Source organism: Aythya marila (assembly GCF_965140915.1).
Source record: "Aythya marila genome assembly, chromosome: Z".
Classification (NCBI taxonomy): domain Eukaryota; kingdom Metazoa; phylum Chordata; class Aves; order Anseriformes; family Anatidae; genus Aythya; species Aythya marila.
Genome location: NC_139080.1, coordinates 78,724,916 through 78,746,789, shown reverse-complemented (window position 1 = coordinate 78,746,789; position 21,874 = coordinate 78,724,916).

The window sequence follows — 21,874 nt, the reverse complement described above, 5'->3', positions numbered from 1 at the left end:
GAAAACACAATCGCATGCAGCATTAGTCTCCGGAGCTTGGGCACAAGCAGGAGCACAACGACAGGTGGGCAGCCAGAGCTGCTGCTTCTGCCCTGCTCTGGAATCTCCAAGGGGAAACAGGGCTGGGAAATGCCTATGGCGTACCGATGTTGCTGTTTTCTGAGCAGCAAAAGACAGGCGCTCATGGGGTTTAGTCTGTGGGTAAGCTGGTGGTTTTGGCTTCTTCAGCTCCTTCTCAGACCTCCCTTTAACTGGTGACAGGAATCTGAAAAGACACAGCAGGCTTAGCTTATGGGAGTACACTTGGAGGCAGTTTCTAAGAGCTGGGCTCACAGCTCACAGCTTAGCTCCAGCAGCACAAGGTGCTCCTGCTGGAGGAAGACCACGTCTCCACCAGGACAACAGCTGTCCCTTTGATGTTTCCAGTGCCTTTTGGCATGAATACACTCACTGCAGCAAAGGCAAACATCTCACTGGCACAAAACCATCTGACTTCCTCCACTTGTGTGGGGAAGAAGGGACAGAAATCTCCCAAGGCCTCACTCAGGCCCCTAGCTGTGGGATGCGTTGCTATGTCCCACGCAGACGCACACCATCAGACACGGCCCCCTTGACCCTTTGCACCCACAGCCTTCCCCTCCGGACCTGTGTCATGGAAAGGCCTGGGGATACCGAGAGGCCCCTGGGGGTGGCATCGCACCCAGCTCCTTCCTGTGTCAAGAAGAAGGGGAGGACGACAAGCCGAAAGAACCCCAGAAGACGGTGCAGGGACTCCAGGGCCTCTAGGGCTATTCCCAGGCCTCGGTGGGGCTCTTGCACACTTACTCTGTCTGAGGTCTCCTGGGAAGCTCTGCCTTTTCCTTATGCCCATCTGATGTCTTGTGGCTCGCAGGGTTTTTGCCATTGACATGCAACATCCTCTCCTTCAGCTTCTCATCGTATTCTTTTCTCAAGAGGAAGGAAGGACGTCGGACATACTCCTGTGTGGGGTAGACGGGGTTCTGCAAAACGAGAAGAGAGTCTCCTAAAGACCTGCTGCAAGGAGCTCAGGCTGCACCTCCCTGTGCACTCCTGCAGGAAATGGTGCTGAGCAGCAGTGGGCTACCCTCTCCAATGGGGTCTCTTTCCAACAGCCAGCACTTTCAAGGCTGCAGCCCTTACTTCCTGAGCCCAGGGCAGGGCCTGCCTTTTCTGCTTGCGTGTGTGCTTCTGCTGAGGCAGGTGCCTCGCACAGGCTTACTTTAGTCTTCAGAGTGCAGGTACAGCGGGCACTGCTCCCTTGCAGGGAGGTACAGTCCCTCGGCAGACCCTTGCCCATGCCCCGCTCGCTGCTGGCTTTGCCCTTTGCTCACTGCAACAGCTCCTCCCGCATGGTAACACACAGGGGAGCGGGCAGACAGCAGGCACCTGCCTGGCCAGGTGGGGACTGCAATGCTGCCATGCCAGAGACCTGCACTGCTCCCCTCCCTCCCAAGGAGAGAGCGAAGTGCCTGCTTGCTTTTTTTTTTTTTTCCTAGGGGCTCGGAATCCATGTCATACCTGTCTTTGTTCAAAGAGCAGCTTCTGCATCTTGGAATCATATTCATTCCATGCTTCAACTTGACGCATTTTGAGCCTGTGGGCCATCAGCGCTTGTTCCCGTTTTTCCTCTCTTAGAGCACGCATATAGTACACTCCCTGCAGGTAAGGAAAACACAATCGCATGCAGCATTAGTCTCCGGAGCTTGGGCACAAGCAGGAGCACAGCGACAGGTGGGCAGCCAGAGCTGCTGCTTCTGCCCTGCTCTGGAATCTCCAAGGGGAAACGGGGCTGGGAAATGCCTATGGCGTACCGATGTTGCTGTTTTCTGAGCAGCAAAAGACAGGCGCTCACGGGGTTTAGCCTGTGGATAAGCTGGAGGTTTTGGCTTCTTCAGCTCCTTCTCAGACCTCCCTTTAATTGGTGACAGAAATCTGAAAAGACACAGCAGGCTTAGCTTATGGGAGTACACTTGGAGGCAGTTTCTAAGAGCTGGGCTCACAGCTCACAGCTTAGCTCCAGCAGCACAAGGTGCTCCTGCTGGAGGAAGACCACGTCTCCACCAGGACAACAGCTGTCCATTTGATGTTTCCAGTGCCTTTTGGCATGAGCACATTCACTACAGCCAAGGGAAACATCTCACTGGCACAAAACCATCTGACTTCCTCCACTTGTGTGGGGAAGAAGGGACACAATTGTCCCAAGGCCTCACTCAGGCCCCTAGCTGTGGGATGTGTTGCTATGTCCCACGCAGACGCACACCATCAGACACGGCCCCCTTGACCCTTTGCACCCACAGCCTTCCCCTCCGGACCTGTGTCATGGAAAGGCCTGGGGATGCCGAGAGGCCCCTGGGGGTGGCATCGCACCCAGCTCCTTCCTGTGTCAAGAAGAAGGGGAGGACGACAAGGCCTGGAACCCCAGAACACGGCTCAGGGCTTCCAGGGCTGTTCCCAGGCCTCAGCTGGACTGGTGCACACTTACTCTGTCTGTGTTGACTTCGTGGCCTTTGGCTCTTCCTTCGAGGCATCTGGTGCCATCTTACTTACAGGGCTTTGGCCTTTGACATTCTCTTTCATCCTGTCCTTCAGCTTCTTGTCATACTCCTTTCTCACAATGCTGGAAGGACGTTGGTCACCCTCCAGGAGGTGGTAGACAGGGTTCTGCAAAACCAGAAGAGTCTCCTAAAGACCTGCTGCAAGGAGGGGAGGCTGCCCCTCCCAGTGCACTCCTGCAGGAAATGGCTCTGAGCAGCTGCGGGCCACCCTCTCCAATGGGGTCTCTTACCAACACTTTCAAGGCTATAGCCCTTGCTCCCTAAGACCAGGGCAGGGCCTGTTCTTTCTGCTTGCGTGTGTGCTTCTGCTGAGGCAGGTGCCTTGCACAGCCTCACTTTAGTCTTCAGAGTGCAGGTACAGCGGGCACTGCTCCCTTGCAGGGAGGTACGGTCCCTTGGCAGACCCGTGCCCATGCTCCGCTCGCTGCTGGCTTTGCCCTTTGCTTCTTGCAACAGCTCCTCCCGCATGGCAACGTGCAGGGGAGCGGGCAGACAGCAGGCACGTGCCTGGCCAGGTGGGGACTGCAACGCTGCCGTGCCGGAGACATGCACTGCTCCCCTCCCTCCCAAGGAGTGGGGGAATTGCTTTCCTGGGGCTTTTCTTTCCTGGGGGCTCTGAATACGTGACATACCTGTTTTCGCTCTCTGCTCCTACTCCGTAGGATTGCATCGTATTCCCCACAAATTTCATCTTCAAGCTCTGCGCGCTTGTGGGCCATGAGTATTCTGTGCCGTCTTTCTGCCATCCGAGCACGCACAGAGCGCCACCTCTGCAGGCAAGGGAAACACAACCGCATGCAGCATTAGTCTCCTGGGGCTGGGCACAGACAGGAGCTCAGGGACGGTGGGCCGCCACATCTGCTGCTTCTGCCCTGCTCTGGAGTCTCCAAGGGGAAACGGGGCTGGGAAATGCCTATGGCGTACCGATGTTGGAGGGTCCTGAGGATTATCCAGGCACTCAGGGGTCCTAGGCTTTGGGTAAGCTGGAGGTGTTGGTTTCTTCAGCTCCTCAGTCCTCCCATGAATTGGTGGCAGGAATCTGAAAAGACACAGCAGGCTTAGCTTATGGGAGTACACTTGGAGGCAGTTTCTAAGAGCTGGGCTCACAGCTCACAGCTTAGCTCCAGCAGCACAAGGTGCTTCCGCAGGAGGAAGACCACGACCACACCAGGGCAACAGCTGTCCCTTTGATGTTTCCAGTGCCTTTTGGCATGAGCACATTCACTGCAGCCAAGGGAAACATCTCACTGGCACAAAACCATCTGACTTCCTCCACTTGTGTGGGGAAGAAGGGACAGAATTGTCCCAAGGCCTCACTCAGGCCCCTAGCTGCGGGATGTGTTGCTATGTCCCACGCAGACGCACACCATCAGACACGGCCCCCTTGACCCTTTGCACCCACAGCCTTCCCCTCGGGACCTGTGTCATGCCTCTGTTCTAGGGTGCAGAGAGGTCCATGGGTTGGCATCGCACCCAGCTCCTTCCCGTGTCACGAGGAAGGGGAAGACGACAAGGCCTGGAACCCCAGAACACGGCTCAGGGGCTCAGGGCCTCCAGGGCTGTTCCCAGGCCTCAGCTGGACTGGTGCACACTTACTCTGTCTGTGCTGTCTTCATGGCCTTTGGCTCTTCCTTCGAGGCATCTGGTGCTGTCTTACTTGCAGGGCTTTGGCCTTTGACATACTCTTTCATCCTGTCCTTCAGCTTCTTGTCATACTCCTTTCTCACAACGCTGGAAGGACGTTGGTCACCCTCCAGGAGTGCAGGAGTGCTCTGCCGGCAGAGCAGCTCCTGTGGAGCAGAGTAGCGCTGGCGAGAGCAGCTCCAACACTTCCCAGGCCTTGCTGGGGAGTGTGGCCAGGCACGGCAGGGCCGGTATTTATAGCCGAGCCCCATGACATCATCGAACGCGTCACAATGGGATGACACCTCACAGGCCACCCACATCTTGCCTCAGCATGGGCAGGGGTGCAGAGGGAGGCCCCTGAGGGGGCGGTGCAGACACCTCTGCCTCCATCTCTCACCTCAGCTTGTTACCATATGCTCCTGTTACTCCAGCGCACCGTTTTCTTTGATATACTGCCTCCACCTTTCCAGCACCCCCACGTCCATTGCAATTACAGTTGTGAGGAGGACACATTTTGGACTTCACTCCCTTGTGTGAGGCTGCTTTGAGCTCAGAACTCCACGCAGGCTGAACATAGGTATCACCGCAGTGCCTGTAGAGAATTTGTTCAGCTCACTGCTCAAAACAAGACCCACAGCCTGGTTTTGCCAGGGTCTGCGCAAACCGTGTCCTAACAAGCTGGAGGCTGCAGTAAGGCTCCTTGCCAGTCAGGCCCAGCTTAGTTGCATATGCTCCTTCAAAGTGTTCTTCCAGAGCACGGCTATCTTCTTCAGGCTGCTTTTGATGTTCAGGTGAATTCTTTGCTTTCAAAATTAAGAGAATCACGGAACCATAGATCAGAGAGGAATCCTAGATCCTCTCAAGCAGGGCCACCTACAGCAGGTTGCCGAGGAGCATGCACAGGCTGCTTTTGAGGATCTCTGTTGGGGGAGGCTCCACAGCCTCTCTGGGCACCCTGTGCCAGTTCTCTGTCACAGGTGTCCCTTACGCCCGAGTGTGGATGTTTTATTTTGTTTATTAATTTATTTATCAATTTCTGAGAGAAACACTTGACTGTCTCTGCCTGTGTGCAGGTTTCTGACCGGGGAGTGTGAGAAACAAAGATTGTGTTGTTGCAGTAGAATACCACTGAGTGTGGCTGTTTTATTGTTCATTTGTTTGTTTGTTCTGTTGTTGTTTCTTTTTTTTTTCTTTTAATTATTTTTATTTAATTATTTATTTATTTTTCGGAGGGGTACACTTACTTCTCTCTGCCTGCGTGCAGGTTTCTTACTTGGGAGACAGCGACCAAAGATGACAAGAGTTGTTCATCTCCTTAATCTGCTGATCTTATCAGCAAGGGTTAGAGGCAAAATGGGGTGGGAGGGGAGTCGGGACCTCACTGTGGCTGTTCCAAGGGAAGATGCAGGGTATATAATAAATAACACTGTTTTTTATTTTGTGCTGTGCTGTTTTACTTTCTCTTCCCATTGAAATCTTATTTTTATGTCTCAAGGGATGAACAACCGTTTCCTTCTTTGATCCTCCCCTATGCTGTGTTTATTCTAGTTTGCCCTGTCCTTTGCAACACTGGTCCCATCTTCTCTGAATTTCCCCCAATGTTGCACTTGTGTTTTGGCTGTCAGTTTTCAGGAGGACTCATTTGGGACTTCGCTTCCTTCTGTGAGGCTGGGTTAAGCTCTGAATTACACACTTGTTGAATACTAATAGCAGTGTGGTAGCAGCAGAGCAGTTGTGCAGCTCAGTACTCAACTCTCTTTCTGCAGGGCTGCACTTCAGCCATCAGTCCCCCTGTCTATATGCAATACCCTCTTCTTGTCTTCCAAGCCAGTCCTTTCATCATGCAATTTTAAGCAGTTTATCAAGCATGATTTCCTCCTGGTGAACCTGAGAAGGCTGGGGGTGCACAGGGAGTTGGGAGGGGACACGGCCAGGACAGCTGACCCCAACTGGCCACAGGGATGTCCCATAGCATGTGGTGTCATGTGGGACAATAACGCTGGGGGGGTTGGCAGGAGAGGTCACTGTTGCTCAGGGACCAGGTGGGCCTCAGTTGGCTTGTGGTGACCAGCTGCATTGTGCATCACCTGCTTCTTTTATTTGTGTTATTGTTTTCTGATATTTTTTTTCCTTTCTTTATTCCTTTGTAAACTGTCCTGATCTAAACCCTTTTTTTGTCACATTTTCTCCTCACTTTCCTTTGAGTAGGGGTAGGGTGAGAGACCCGTGTGGTAAAGCTGAGCTAGCCATCACTGTGAAAGCACCTCCTGGCTAACACTGTTTTCTTTTGCTAATCAGAATTTTCCCTGCTACTGCTTGTTTTTTGCTCCTGGACAGTTTGTTTTGCTATCTCATGTATTCCTACACACCCATAAAATTTTAGAAATCGATCACTCAATGCTGTTGTTCCCTAATGGGTTTGTAGTAATAACTGTAGAAGTACACGCCTAGCTTGTTACTTTGGCAGTATTTCTCTTCCATCTGGCAGAATCCATTTTCCTTCTTTCAGTTCTGCCCCTATTGTCTTTATAGTTTTTATTTCTGCTTCTGTATACTTTTTCTCTTGTGTCCCTTTTTCATTATCTGATTCCTGTAGGGTTAGAACTACGTCATGCTTCCTAAGAGCTGCTTCCCTAGCTTCTTTATCTGCTAGGTCATTCCCTCTTATGTGGAAACCAGTTCCCTTTTGATTTCCTCTGACACGTACTACGGCAATTTCCCTAGGTCCTCTCAATGCGGGCAATATTTGAGTAACTACAGTTTGGTGAATTAGCCCTTTTCCTTGAGTGCCTATGAGTCCCTTTTCTTCCCCAATTTTCCCAATTTAGATTTCTGGTATTGCAAAAAAAAAAAAACCACCTTTTCCTGTTGGCCAGTTGCTCCTATTACATTTACAGACTAATTAACACAGAGGAAGAAGCTCCCATAACCAACAAAAAAATTCAAGCCTCTCTCTTCGTTTCCTAGTTTTATTTCAACTAGTGGACCTGCTAGGGTAGATGCTCCTGGTCCCCGTCATTCCTGACTGTTGTAAGTTTATCCTGCAGCCTAAGACAATTTCTTTCTGATATCAAGGGCCGATTGCCCTAGAAAGAGGCCAGCCAATTGCCTCTGTTTGTTTTCAGATGCCAGGTCCATTTTTTTTTTTCATTGCATTTAAAAGTTGGCCCCAAAATTTGAAAATTCCATAGGGGTTCTTTTGGACCTTGTTGGAACAGATTCTCAGTTCCCAAGCTAACCAGATTTTGGTATTTACGTAATTTCCAGAGGGATTAGGGTCTCAGTGAGGGGGGTGGTCAGGGTAATGCAATCGTTGACAGTTCCCTGAGCGGTCCCATTGGCAATCTGAGCTCATGCATGAACTCAGGTTGTTTTAAGAGTTAGCACCTTTTTTGTTTCCATGACAACTCTCTTGGACCCCTCATGTGTGCCTTAATGAACAGGAGTAGTATCTGACCATGTTTACTAAAAGAAGTAGGCAGAGGCAGTGAGATTTATTCCAATGGGGTTGATAGCAAGTCCAAGCATCCTAAAGACCTCTAGTTTAGGCAAGAAAAAGGAATCATAGAATGGCTTGGGTGGAAGGGCTCTCCAGCATCACCTAGATCCGCCCCCCTGCCATGGGCAGGAACGCCACCCACTAGATGGTGTTGCTCAGGGCCTCATCTCAGTAGCTGAGGTCAGCCGCGTCAGAGCCGGAGCAGCCACATGCGCAGGCGCAGCGCCAGACCACGAGTGACGCGTCGCTGCCCACTGTGAGCAGGGAGGGGCCAGCAGCGCGGGAACACCACTCCACCCAACACTCACAAGGCGATTCCAGAGATCACAACGGAATCGCAAAGATTTTGGTAATGTAGTTGGAGCTGCTGGCCAAACTGAGAAAGATTTTTTTAAAGCAACTCCTTAAATATAAGATTGGGATGCAAAGTGGTACGCATCAATTTTTGTATTTGCCAGGATCACCTAAACCATTGTTGGGAAGAGATTTGTTAAAACAATCAGGAGCATGCATAACGTTTTGCCCAAGGAGCTCCAAGTAAAAGAGACGCAGCTTATCTTATCTTCCCTATGAGGAAAGGCTGAGAGACCTAGGTCTGTTCAGCATGGAGCAAAGAAGGCTGAGAGGGGATCTCATCAATGCGTAGAAATAGCTGAGGTGTGGGAGACAGAGGGATTTGGCCAACCTCTTTTCAGTGGTTTGTGGAGACAGGACAAGGAGTAATGGCCACAAGATAGAGCACAGGAAGTTCCGCACCAACATGCCAAAGAACCTCTTCACGGGGGTGGGTGACGGAGCACTGGGACAGGCTGCCCAGGGAGGCTGTGGAGTCTCCTTCTCTGGAGATATTTGAGGCCCGTCTGGACGCCTCCCTGGGCAGCCTGCTCTAAGGAACCTGCTTTGGCAGGGGGGTTGGACCTGATGATCTTTCGAGGTCCCTTCCAACCCCTACAGTTCTGTGATTCTGTGATTCAGCTAATCCAATTTTTAAGTTAATACAGGTACCAACAGTACTCTCCTGCCTAGTGAAATCCTGGAGCACATCTACCCCAAATTCAAAACTGACCACGTGTGATTTACCATGTTGGGCTTGAAAGATGCCTTCTTTTGTCAAAAAGTATTTGCTTTTGTGTGAGAAAATCCGTTAAATGGCAGAAAGATTCAGTTGTCTTGGACAGCGTTACCTCAAGGGCTTAAAATAGCCTGACGATGTTTGGTAATCAGCTAGCAAAGGAGCTTGAGGCTTGGAGCTCACTCCCAGGCAAAGGCACAGGATGTAGATGACCTAATAGCCACAACTATGCAAGAAGAATATATATATTCAGAGGACTATAAACTTGTTGATTTTTTTTTGGATTAAGTGGGTACAGCGTATCTCAAGAAAAGGCCCAATTCGATCAATATCGAAGTGGATGTCTGACGCAATCTGCTCAAAGTCCAGCGGAGCAAGTAGTGTCTCGGCTAAAAAACCACCTTTTCTTTTTTTGCACATTGAACCTGGAAAAGCAGAGTGTTGCGAAGCACGGACGAAAGCACGACAGACACCAGTTGAGTCAGATCATGCTGCTCCATTTTATTGCCCGAATAGCCCAACTTTTATAGTGAATTTTACAGGGGTGGACAGTGTTTCACACAAGATTATTGGTCAAGAGCACTCAGACAAACCGTTAAGAAAATAACACCACCTGCAAGAAAAGAACCCCCCTTTTGATTAGAAGTTAGGAAAACAACCCCCTTTGTGCTTAACGGTCACGTAGACCTAGTCCTTGAGGCCAGCTGCTGATAACAATATTATCTGAGTTCCTTAATTGGGTGATGTGGGAGTCATTGCAGTGGGAGCTTCTCACAGTTACTCTGGCAGCTTGGTTTGCTCAGCTACAGCAGGCCCTGAGATTTCTAAGGCCTACTCCTGGTTGCTTATAGCAAGCTTAGATTGAACAATTATGCCAATTCCCAACAATTCCCCCGTTTTCTTTTTGTACAAGCAGTACTTGGTTTTACAGCAGATGTTAAATACATAACATAACGCAACTATACAACTTAACCCTAATAACACTACAATTACTGTAAGCACTTAATGGTAACACAATTTAATAGTAAGTAACACAACTTAATAGTAGCACACTTAAACCTAATCACTTGATGGTGATCAAAGGCTGTTCTTGACAGTCCTTGAGGTGTCACAGCCCACGTCATTGTCAGAATGATTATCAGGAACCTCTTCATGGTCGTCTTCAGCGTGTACAGATTCTAAAACTGCTTCAGTCCACTTTGCAGTGATCCACTGGGTACCTGTTCCCGGCACCACTTCAAAATCCCTATAACATTTTGCAAGGAACCCTTTAACCACATTTATCACAATACTACGTGTAATGATGATTGACACCACAATGAACAGAATCCTTAATCCCCCTTTGACTAATCCCAGTAACCATCTATGCATTGTTTCAAACAAATCAGTGAACCATTGATTGAAACGATTGATACCATATTGACTCTTTCTCATGTGCTCTTTCAGGAAAATAATGAATTTGTGAGTTGAAAAGGTCTAAACAGTACATTCCCTTAAATTTCTCCAAGTGGCTACTTCAAACAATGACTCCGTACTAGTGAAACTTGATTTTGCTCAACCGATCACAACTAGCCCTGCTAGTTGCTTACAACTGACTCCCCGTTTTTCTAACAGCGCTGTAATAAATCCATTTCTTCTGATTCTTGCTGGCACCAATTTCCTATGCTTTTAGCCTGCCCTATGGCTATATCCCGGGATCCTGCACTGTGGCAACAATAACCTGAACTATGGCTATATTCCGGAATCCTGCACTATGGCAATGATAACCTGTACTAGGGCCATATTCTGGAATCCTGCACTATGGCAATAACCTGCACTAAAGCAATAACCTGCACTGTGGCAAACCTGCACTAAGGCAATAACCTGCACTGTGGCAAACCTGCACTATGGCAATAACCTGCACTATGGCAAACCTGCACTAAGGCGATAACCTGCACTGTGGCAAAAGCGCGCTCTCACTCACACAGTACACAGCACAATCACACATACAGAGCACAATCGCACACCCAGAGGCCTCTGGCACATCTCACTCTCAATCATACCACAACCTCAATCATACCACAAGAATATAATTTAGAATGATAAGCAAACAAACAAGTATTGTCTCTCATTGTGTTCCTCGTGAAATGACTTGCAACACTTTGTTTTAAAACCTTACCCTTACACAAATACTTTCAACACAAAATACCTGGACATTTAAGAATAACACACACAATTATTAACACTCCAGTTAGTATCCCTCCAGCAGCTGAAAACATACTGTTTGTCTGCAGCTTCAGGAGATCTTTGTCTGCTCCTGCGGTGAGCAGCTGAGAGTGGAGTCCCCTCCGAACAAAACGCTCAGGGTGCACCTAGGGGCGTCCACACCACAGCCGATCCCCGCAGCCGAGCAGTTGTTACGTGTGGCCGCAGATGCCACTCCAGGCACTAAAATTGCCAATGCCGCTCTAGCTGCAACCCCACACAATTCAACATTATCATTGCAATCCGGTGCAAGCAATGCCCATTTATGTCTGGTGATCTCACACAACTGTAACAAGCTAGGAGCAAATACAACTCGTTTATCTAAGTAACATGGACATCTGATAGCATTTGCAGCAATACCTTGCCAGGCCCTATCCCCACAAATCAGAAAAACATCAGGAGGTAAGGCCAAAGCTGTACAATTGTTCCAAACACTGTAGTTGTGACCCCTTGTCTCCATGCTATAAACCCCTAAACCCTGCTTAGCAGCGTCATTGTAATCACAGGTGTTATTTGTATTTCTATACCCGTATGGCCCTTTCCAGGTTCCTGTAGCAGAATTCATCTGATAGCCACGGCTACATTCACATTTGTAGCCACCTTTCAGGTTGATACAGATTTGACTACAGATACCAGGGTTTTGACATTCATCAATATCTCCACAGTTTCTCTTGTCTACAAACTCAAACCCAGCTGGACAGTCACATTCATTTTTGTTGCATTCCTTCAGGGGCTCATCACCCCAGTCCTTGCAGTCTCTTTGCTGGTTACACACTATATTGATATCTACGCGTTCTCCACTTCTGCACTTGAATTTGCCAGGTCCAGAGCACTGAATAACATTGTTACATTTTGCTTCATCAGTGCCATCCAGACAGTCTCTCACACCACTGCACTGCCTACTCCCATGGACACAGTTCCCATCTTCACATCTGAACTGGTCTGGCCTGCAGGTCTGAGAAGGGCAGTTAATTTCATCACTTCCATCCTTGCAATCAGGATCTCTGTCACAGTCTTTTTCACCATCACATTTCCAGGACACTGGGATACACTGGGTTGACTGAGGACCACAGCTGATTTCATTTACCCGGCATGCTCTCATATGACACAGCTCAGAACTTTCGTCAGACCCATCTTCACAGTCCAGATCCCTATCACACTGCCATCTGTTTGGCACACACTGACCACTGTTGCACACAAAGTCAGATTCAGCACACATCTTCTTCACACAAGCACTCTCATCACTGCCATCTGAGCAGTCTTCACATTTTGTTCTAGCACTGTCGGCAGCAGTGCACAGGCCGGCGAGGGCGAGCAGCAGGCAGAGTGCCCCGCAGCACAGCAGCGCCCGCCGCAGCCCTGCACCTGTGTCACTTATACTACTCCTATTACCCGTGCTGTTACTGTCAGTGGCATCCTCCTGGTACCGTTTCTGTCTTTGTCGCCCCTTACTCTCCCCCTTTTCTTTTTGCCACTGACCAATCACCACAAATGGATGAGACACATGATTACTAGTTAGGAAAGAGAGTGTAACGTCTGCTATACAGCTGCAGGCCGTGCCAGCTGCAACCCTAGAAGCTGTTTGTGAACAAGCCTGCCGGTGGTCATTTGGCGGTGTAATCTGCGTCTCTGCACTCCTGCCCTGCAATAGGGCTAAATTGTCATTAATAGTCTGTAGAATGTGGCAACCCCACGGAATGTTATCCAGAAACATAGTTATAACACCGATCTGGGGACGAATAGTCTTTTTTGCATTGCAAGATAAGCCTCTTATAAAAGGAATGCTAGAGAGAAGCAGCACAGCCGCTGCTGCCGCTGCCTCCATGGTTCCGTCAGACAGGCTGCAGGGTCCAATTCCCAACAGCAGAGTACTTCTAGTGAAGGTCTAAAGTGCTGAGAGGGCATGTGGAGAAAACCCCAAAGGAATCCCCAAAGCAGGAGAATGGCTCTGTGGGCCCACAAATGGTAGAACGGATGGCAAGGAAGGTGTCCCAGAGACAGAAGCCTGCTTGTCATTCCCGGCCATTGTTGCAAAGCAGCAAGTCCCTGGTGGCAGATGGTCCTCGTCAGCACTGCGAGAAGCCCTCTGCCGCAAGGCTCGAGGCCCTCCTGCATGAGCTGCCCTCCACCAGGAGAGGTGGCTCGCAACCACGGGAGCAGTACTGCGAGTTGCAGGGCTTCTCCTTTCCTGTGCAAAAACAAAGGCCATGCAGGGAGCAGTGCGGTCAGTCCAGCTGGCAGCAGGCACCAGCACTCTTTATTTGGCAGGTCACTCTTTGGAAGGCGCTCCTCACACCCCTTGCTGACAGCTCTCATACTGCAAAGGGGACAGCGCCATGAGCAGAGGTGGGAGCTTCTACTCGAGTGTCCCTGGTACTGGTGCCGGCGCCTGCTCCAGCTTTTGGTATTGTTGCTGATGGCTACGGCCTCTGCAGCTGGAAGCTGCAGGGCTGCTTGCGGTTTCCTGGCGTGGACGGCATGCCCTGGGCCTTCTCACGGTTGTCCAAGAGCCTCGTCTTCTCCCCTTTCCTGCAGGATCCAAAAGAAAGGCCATCAGTTTGGGTGGGGAAGAAGGGACAGAATTGTCCCAAGGCCTCACTCAGGCCCCTAGCTGTATGTATGTAATGTGATGTGTTGTTACAACCCACGCAGACGCACACCATCAAACACGGCCCCCTTGGCCCTTTGCACCCACAGCCTTCCCCTCCGGACCTGTGTCTTGGAAAGGCCTGGGGATGCCGAGAGGCCCCTGGGGGTGGCATCGCACCCAGCTCCTTCCCGTGTCAAGAAGAAGGGGAGGATGACAAGCCGAAAGAACCCCAGAAGACGGTGCAGGGACTCCAGGGCCTCTAGGGCTATTCCCAGGCCTCGGTGGGGCTCGTGCACACTTACTCTGTCTGAGGTCTCCTGGGAAGCTCTGCCTTTTCCTTATGCCCATCTGATGTCTTGTGGCTCGCAGGGTTTTTGCCATTGACATGCAACATCCTCTCCTTCAGCTTCTCATCGTATTCTTTTCTCAAGAGGAAGGAAGGATGTTGGTCACCCTCCAGGAGGTGGTAGACAGGGTTCTGCAAAACCAGAAGTGTCTCCCAAAGACCTGCTGCAAGGAGCTGAGGCTGACCCGCCTAGTACAGTCCTGCAGGAAATGGATCTGAGCAGCAGCGGGCAACCCTCTGCGTGTTACTGTTTTGTTTTGTTTTGTTTTGTTTTATTTTATTTTGTTTTGTTTTGTTTTATTTTATTTTATTTTATTTTATTTTATTTTATTTTATTTTATTTTATTTTATTTTATTTTATTTTATTTTATTTTATTTTATTTTATTTTTACCATATGCTGTGTTTATTCTAGTTTGCCCTGTCCTTTGCAACACCGGTCCCATCTTCTCTGAATTTCCCCCAATGTTGCACTTGTGTTTTGGCTGTCAGTTTTCAGGAGGACTCATTTGGGACTTCGCTTCCTTCTGTGAGGCTGGGTTAAGCTCTGAATTACACACTTGTTGAATACTAATAGCAGTGTGGTAGCAGCAGAGCAGTTGTGCAGCTCAGTACTCAACTCTCTTTCTGCAGGGCTGCACTTCAGCCATCAGTCCCCCTGTCTATATCCATGCAGTGGGTTTACATGCAAGGTTTTGGGAGCAGCGGGCCTTAGGAGTGGTTTCTGTGAGAAGGATCTAGAAGCTGCCCCATGTTTGCTAAGAGCCCCACTGTTGACCAGAGCCAAGCCAATTTATGATGTTGTTTTGTGCCTGTATATGTGAGAGCATATTTAAGACAGGAGAAAGAAAAATGCTGCACCACACAGCAGCTGGGAGAGGAGTGAGGAAAAGCCTTGCCGGAACCAAGGTCAGTGAAGGAGGGGGATAGGTGCTCCAGGTGCCAGAGCAGAAGTCTCCTGCGGCCTGTGGTGAGGACCATGGTGGAGCAGGATTTCCCCCTGCAGCCCATGGAGTACCACTGTGGAGCAGGGTTCCACACTACAGTCCATGGAGGAAACCGGGGTGGAGCAGTTGGACCTGCACCGATGGAGGCTGCAGCCTGTGGAAGACATTCTGGTCCGAGAAGAGATTCCGGGCTGGACCTGTAGCCTGTGTAGAGGAGACCACACAGGAGCAGGTGACCTGGCAGGAGCTGCTGCCCATGGGGGACCCAGGTTGGAGCAGTTTGCTCCTGAGGGATGGACCCCGTGGTACGGACCCATATCTGGAGCAGTTCTGGAAGAGCTGCTGCCTGTGGGAAGCCCATGCCGGATCAGTTCATGAAGGACTGCATCCCATGGGAGGGACCCCACAGCACAAGGGACGAGAGTGACCGAGAAGGAGCAGCAGAGAAGTGCTATAGACTGACCATACCCCCCATTCCCCTGTTCCCCTGCACCACTCGGGGGGAGGAGGTGGAAGAGGGCGGATGGGGGGGGGGAGGTGCTTTTGGTTTCTTTCCTCTGTTTCTCACTTCTCTAGCTTGTTAGTAATAGGTAATAAACCTCACTACCTCCCTATTCTGAGTCTGTTTTTCCCATCACGATAATTACTGTTTGATCTCCTTGTTCATATCTCAACCCTTGAGTCCTTTTCATCATATTTTCTCCGTGTTCCTCTTTGAGGAGGGGGAATGAGATAGCGGTTGTGCTGGAGCTCGGCTGCCCACCCAAGTAAAACCACCATAATCCAATGCCCTCTTCTTGTCTTCCAAGCCAGTCCTTTCATTATATAATTTTAAGAGGTTTATCAAGCATGACTTCCTCCTGGTGAATCCGAGAAGGCTGGGGGTGCTCAGGGAGGTGGGAGAGGACACGGCCAGGACAGCTGACCCCAACTGGCCACAGGGATGTCCCATAGCATGTGGTGTCATGTGGGACAATAACGCTGGGGGGGTTGGTGGGAGAGGCCACTATTGCTCAGGGACAAGGTGGGCCTCAGTTGGCTTGTGGTGACCAGCTGCATTGCGCATCACCTGCTTCTCTTGTTATTGTTTTCTTCTTATTATTATTTTTTAAACATATGAATCAGCAGAATCTTGAAGTTATAATGTACTTATACATCCATCCATCATTGTTATGTACATTACTGAGCTGTTTGGGTTTCAAACAATAAAGTTCCAAACATCCTAATAGCAGAGGTACTCCAGCCCTTTGATCATCCTTGTGGACCTCCTCTGGGCTTGTTCTAATACATCCATGTCCTTCCTGTGCTGGGTAGAGGCCCCAGAGCTGAACGCAGCACTCCTGGTGGGGTCTCATGAGATCAGAGCAGAGGGGAACAATCACCTCCCTCTCCCTGATGGCCACGCTGCTTTTGATGCAACCCAGGATATAGATGGCTTTCTGAGCTACAAGCACACATTGCTGACAATGTCGACCTTCATGTCAACCAACACCCCCAGGTCCTTCTCCTCAGAGCTGCTCTCAATCCATTTTTCTCCCAGCCTTTATTTGTGCTGGGGATTGCAGGACCTTGCACTTGGACTGGTTGAACTCCATGAGGTTCACAAAAACTCAATTCTCAGGTCTGCCTGGGTCCTTCTGGATGGCATCCCTTCCCTCCAGCCTTTCTACGGTGCCACACAGCTTCGTGTCATCATCAAACTTGCTGATTATGCACTCAGTCCCACTGTCCATGTCACCGACAAAGATGTTGAACAGTACCAATCCAAATACTGATCCCTGAGGAATACCAGTCATTACTGATCTCCACCTGGATATTAAGCTGTTGACTACAATTCTTTGAGTGCAACCATCTAGCCAATTCCTTACCCACCAAGTGGTCCATCTGTCAAATCAAGGTCCATCTGTCAAATCTCTCAAATTTAGAGACAAAGATATCATGAGGGACATGATATGGGCCAATTTCCTCAGGACCTGGATCCATCTTATCAGGCCCCATGGACTTGTGCACCCTTCTGGTTCCTTAGCTTGTCTTGAACCTGACCTCCTACAGTGGGAGATTAATTATCTCACCCAGTACTGGATGGCTCTGGATGGTGAAGATGCTAGCTTTGAAGCACAGCAGAGACTCATAGTGATGTTCTGGCCACCGAACGTATCACAGTACTGGCTCAACAGTGGGAAATAAATGAGGGAGCTTTTCCTAATCTTATAGATTTTACAGCCTGGAATCAAAATGAGCTCAGAAAGCCAAAACAGTTTTGGTAAGGCTTATGCAAAAGGCTACGTCTGATTCACATCACCCAAGGGAGCTATTTCTTTGGAATATGGCCTGACTGCAGTCAGCACTGCCTCACTGCTCTCTGCTCCACATGGAGAGACAATCTCAACCCAAAGTACACAATGTCTATTGTCATCTGTTTCCTCTAAGGCCATATCATGATAGTGATGAACAAATGGAACTAGCTGAAATAAATATCCCCCACATCAGTAAGGCTCTTTTTAAAGGTCTACGTACAGTACCCAAGCAGGTATCTAATTCTAAGTCCTAAACTTACCTAAGGATGCCATGGATGCTCTGGATCCCACAGTTACTGTGCCATACTCCGAAAGAGAAGCTAGGGAGACTTAAAGACAACTTATGTGCTCAATTGAGATATTAGAAAAGCTTCTGTGGTCTGTATTATGCTGGTTTCAGAAAAGATGATCAGCTCATAAAGCTCATTTCTGGGCTTCAGGGACAAAAAAACACCCCTGTGAGGTCCTTTAAGTATAGGTTTAGAAGTTTCTGTTGTTGCAACACACAGTTCATCTGATGTGGATCACTGGCTTTTTTTATTTTTAAATCAAATATATTTCTGTGTCTTCTGCCTGGAGTAGCCATGGTAAGGTGACTGAAGAAAATTACCGTGAACCAGGCATAGTCCCATGCATACAACATTGTAACTTGTATCTCCAAATTTTAGCTGCATTCTTAAAGATACATTTCTCTCCGGGGGGATTCATTCATATCTTAACTGTAGTTAATGTAGGCATGTTTTCTAAGGCAGACGGGGAAGAAGGGAATAAGAGAGGGAAGAAAGGAGGAAGGGAGAGGATGTGAGGGAGGGGATGTTTCTTTATCCCACAAGTGTTTAAAAAGCACGCAGCAGAGAAATGTCTAAAGGCAAACTCAAAAAAAAAAAAAAAAAAAAAAAAAAAAAAAAAGGAAAGGAAAGGAAAGGAAAGGAAAGGAAAGGAAAGGAAAGGAAAGGAAAGGAAAGGAAAGGAAAGGAAAGGAAAGGAAAGGAAAGGAAAGGAAAGGAAAGGAAAGGAAAGGAAAGGAAAGGAAAGGAAAGGAAAGGAAAGGAAAGACAAATGCTGCAGTGTATTGTCCCACCAAATCCATTTTGTCTTACATAATATTGTAAGTATGAATAACAATTGGGAAGGATAGCTTCAGAGATAAAGTGTGTTTGCAATAAAAACTGCTCATGTTTACCAGAAAACTGTAAATTTCATCTCAATAATGAACTCTGGAAAACCACCGTGCAGGGTACCACTTATAGCTACAGAAATCAGTTTAGCAGTGAGAACTTCTGTTTACTCATGGTGCAGCAACATCACAATGTGACAGTAACCACACTAGTTGTAAATCCAGTGGTGGAAAATGAGGAAACAGTGTGGACAAATTCCAGAAGCTTGGGACAAAATATCTTAAAAAAAAAGAAAACATATCAGAGACATACAAGAAGTGCTTACATGAATTAAATGCCTACATGGATTGGAGATATATTTAAACAGTCCAACCTCTGACCTAACACTAACCCTTCCTCCACTAAACCATATCACTAAGCTCTACATTTAAATGCCTTTTAAAGACGTCCAGGGATGGTGACTCCACAACTTCCCTGGGCAGCCTGTTCCAATGTCTAACAACTCTTTTGGTAAAGAATTTCTTCCTAATATCCAACCTAAACCTCCCCTGGCGCAACTTTAGCCCATTCCCCCTTGTCCTGTCGCCAGGCACTTGGGAGAATAGACCAACCCCCACCTTGCTACAGTCTCCTTTAAGGTACCTATAGAGAGCAATAAGGTCACCCTTGAGCCTCCTCTTTTCCAGATTGAACAAGCCCAGCTCCCTCAGCCACTCCTTGTAAGACTTGTTCTCCAGACCTTCAACAGCTTTGTTGCCCTTCTCTGGACTTGCTCGAGCACCTCCATGTCCTTCTTGTAGCGAGGGGCCCAAAACTGAACACAGTACTCGAGGTGTGGCCTCACCAGAGCCGAGTACAGGGGGACAATCACTTCCCTAGCCCTGCTGGCCACGCTGCTTCTGATACAAGCCAGGATGCTGTTGGCCTTCTTGGCCACCTGAGCACACTGCTGGCTCATATTCAGCCGACTGTCAACCATCACTCCCAGGTCCTTCTCTGCCAGGCAGCTTTTCAACCACTCATCTCCCAGCCTGTAGTTCTGCTTGGGGTTGTTGTGCCCCAGGTGCAGGACCCGGCACTTGGCCTTGGTGAACTTCATACAGTTGACCTCAGCCCATCGGTGCAGCCTATCCAGATCCTCCTGCAGAGCCTTTCTACCCTCGAGCAGATCAACACACGCACCTAACTTGGTGTCATCTGCAAACTTACTGAGGGTGCACTCGATCCCCTCATCCAGATCATCAATAAAGATATTAAAGAGAACTGGCCCTAGTGCTGAGCCCTAGGGCACTCCACTAGTGATGGGCCTCCAACTGCATTTAACTCCATCCACCACGACGCTTTGTGCCCGGCTACCCAGCCAGTTTCTTGTTGCAGGAAGAACGGCCGAAGTCATGACATACCCCAATATGATCAGATCATGCTCTCTCTTATTACCCGAATAGCCTGATTCTTATACCAATCTAGTAGGGGCGTACAGCATCTAACACAAGATTATTGGTCAAAAGCTCTCAGACAAACAACTACAAGAAAACAACCCCACCTACAAGAAAACAACCCCCTTGTGATAGCAGTCACGTAGACCTTGTCCTTGAAGAAAGTGCCAGCTGCTTGCAACAATATTTTTAATTCCTCAACTGGGGGATAGAAGAGCATTGTTATGGCAACTCCTCGTAGGCGTCCTGGTAGCTTGCTTTGCTCAGCTGCAGCAAGTCATGGCCTCCTTGCTCTTTCCAAAATTCCTCAACAGTTTCTAACCCAACAAAGTGTACGCCAGTCCAAGCCAAGAGCAGCCAGTTTCTTAAGGAGAATGCTGTGGGAAATGGTGTCAAAAGCCTTACTGAAGCCTTTCCCTCATCCACCAAGCGCGTCACTTTGTCATAGAAGGTGATCAGGTTCATCAATCAGGACCTGCCTCTCATAAACCCATGCTGACTGGGCCTGATCGCCTGCTCGCCCTGCAAGTGCTGTGTGATGACACTCAAGATAATCTGCTCCTTGAGCTTCCCTGGCACTGAGGTCAAACTGACAGGCTTATAGTTTCCCAGGATTTACCGTCTTGTAGATGGGCGTCATGTTTTCTAGCCGCCAGTCAACTGGGACCTCCCCTCGTAGCCAGGACTGCCAATAAATGATGGAAAGCAGCTTGGCCAGCTCTTCCACCAGTTCTCTCAGTACCCTCGGGTGGATCCCATATGGCCCAATCGACTTGCACACATCCAAGTGCTGTAGCAGGTCACCAAACATTTCCTGGTGGATTATGAGGGCCACATTCTGCTCCCCATCCCCTTCTACCAGCTCAGGGTACTGGGTATCCAGAGAAGAACTGGTATTGCCGCTAAAGACTGAGGCAAAGAAGGCATTAAGCACCTCAGCCTTTTCCTCATCTCTCGTCACAAAGTTTCCCCCCACATTCCGTAAAGGATGGAGATTCTCCTGAGTCCTCCTTTTTCTGTTATTGTATTTATAAAAACATTTTCTGTTATCCTTAACAGCAGTAGCCAGATTGAGCTCCCGATGAGCTTTGGCCTTTCTAATTTTGTCCCTACACATCCTTACAACATCCTTATAATCCTTCTGAGTGGCTCACCCTCTTTTCCAAAGATCATAAACCCTCTAAGCTCTACCCCCAACTCTCTGTTCAGCCAGGCTGGTGGTCTTCTATGTCAGCTTGTCTTTGGGCACATGGGGACAGACCGCTCCTGAGCCATTAAGATTTCCTTCTTGAGGAGTGCCTAGCCTTCGTGGACTCCTCTGCCTTTCAGAGCTGCCTCCTAAGGGACTCTACCAACCAGTGTCCTCAACAGCTCAAAGTCAGCCCTCTGGAAGTCCAAGACAGCAGTGTTAGTGGTCCCCCTCCTGACTTCGCCAAGAATAGAGAACTCTACCATTTCGTGGTCACTCTGCCCGAGACAGCTCCCAAACACCACATGTCCCACCAGTCCTTCTCTCTTTGTGAACAGAAGGTCCAGTGGGGTGTCTCCCTTGGTAGGCTCACTAACCAGCTGTGTCAGGAAGTTATCTTCCACACTCTCCAGAAGCCTCCTAGACTGCTACCTCTGAGCTGTATTGTACTTCCAGGATATGTCTGGGAAGTTGAAGTCCCCCACAAGGAGAAGAGCTGACGATTTCACAACTTTTGCCAGCTGCCTGTAGAATTCCTCATCCGTCTCCTCAACCTGGTTTGGCGGTCTGTAACAGACCCCCACCAGGATGCTTGCCTTCTTGGCCTTCCCGCTGATGCTAACCCACAGGGACTCAACCTTATCATTCCCAGTCTCAAGTTCCAAAACATCAAAACACTCTCTAATACAGAGAGCTATGCCACCACCCCTTCTGTGCTGCCTGTTCATTCTGAACAGCCTATAGCCAGTCATTGCAGCACTGCAGTCATGGGAGTGGTCCCACCACGTCTCAGTGATGGCAACCAAGTCATAGCCTGCCTGCTGCATGATTCCAAGACCTCCTGTTTGTTGCCCATGCTGCGTGCATTAGTGTAGATGTACTTCAGCTGGGCCATTGCCTGCTCCCCCAGCTCGGACATTGTTCCCCCTGGCACAC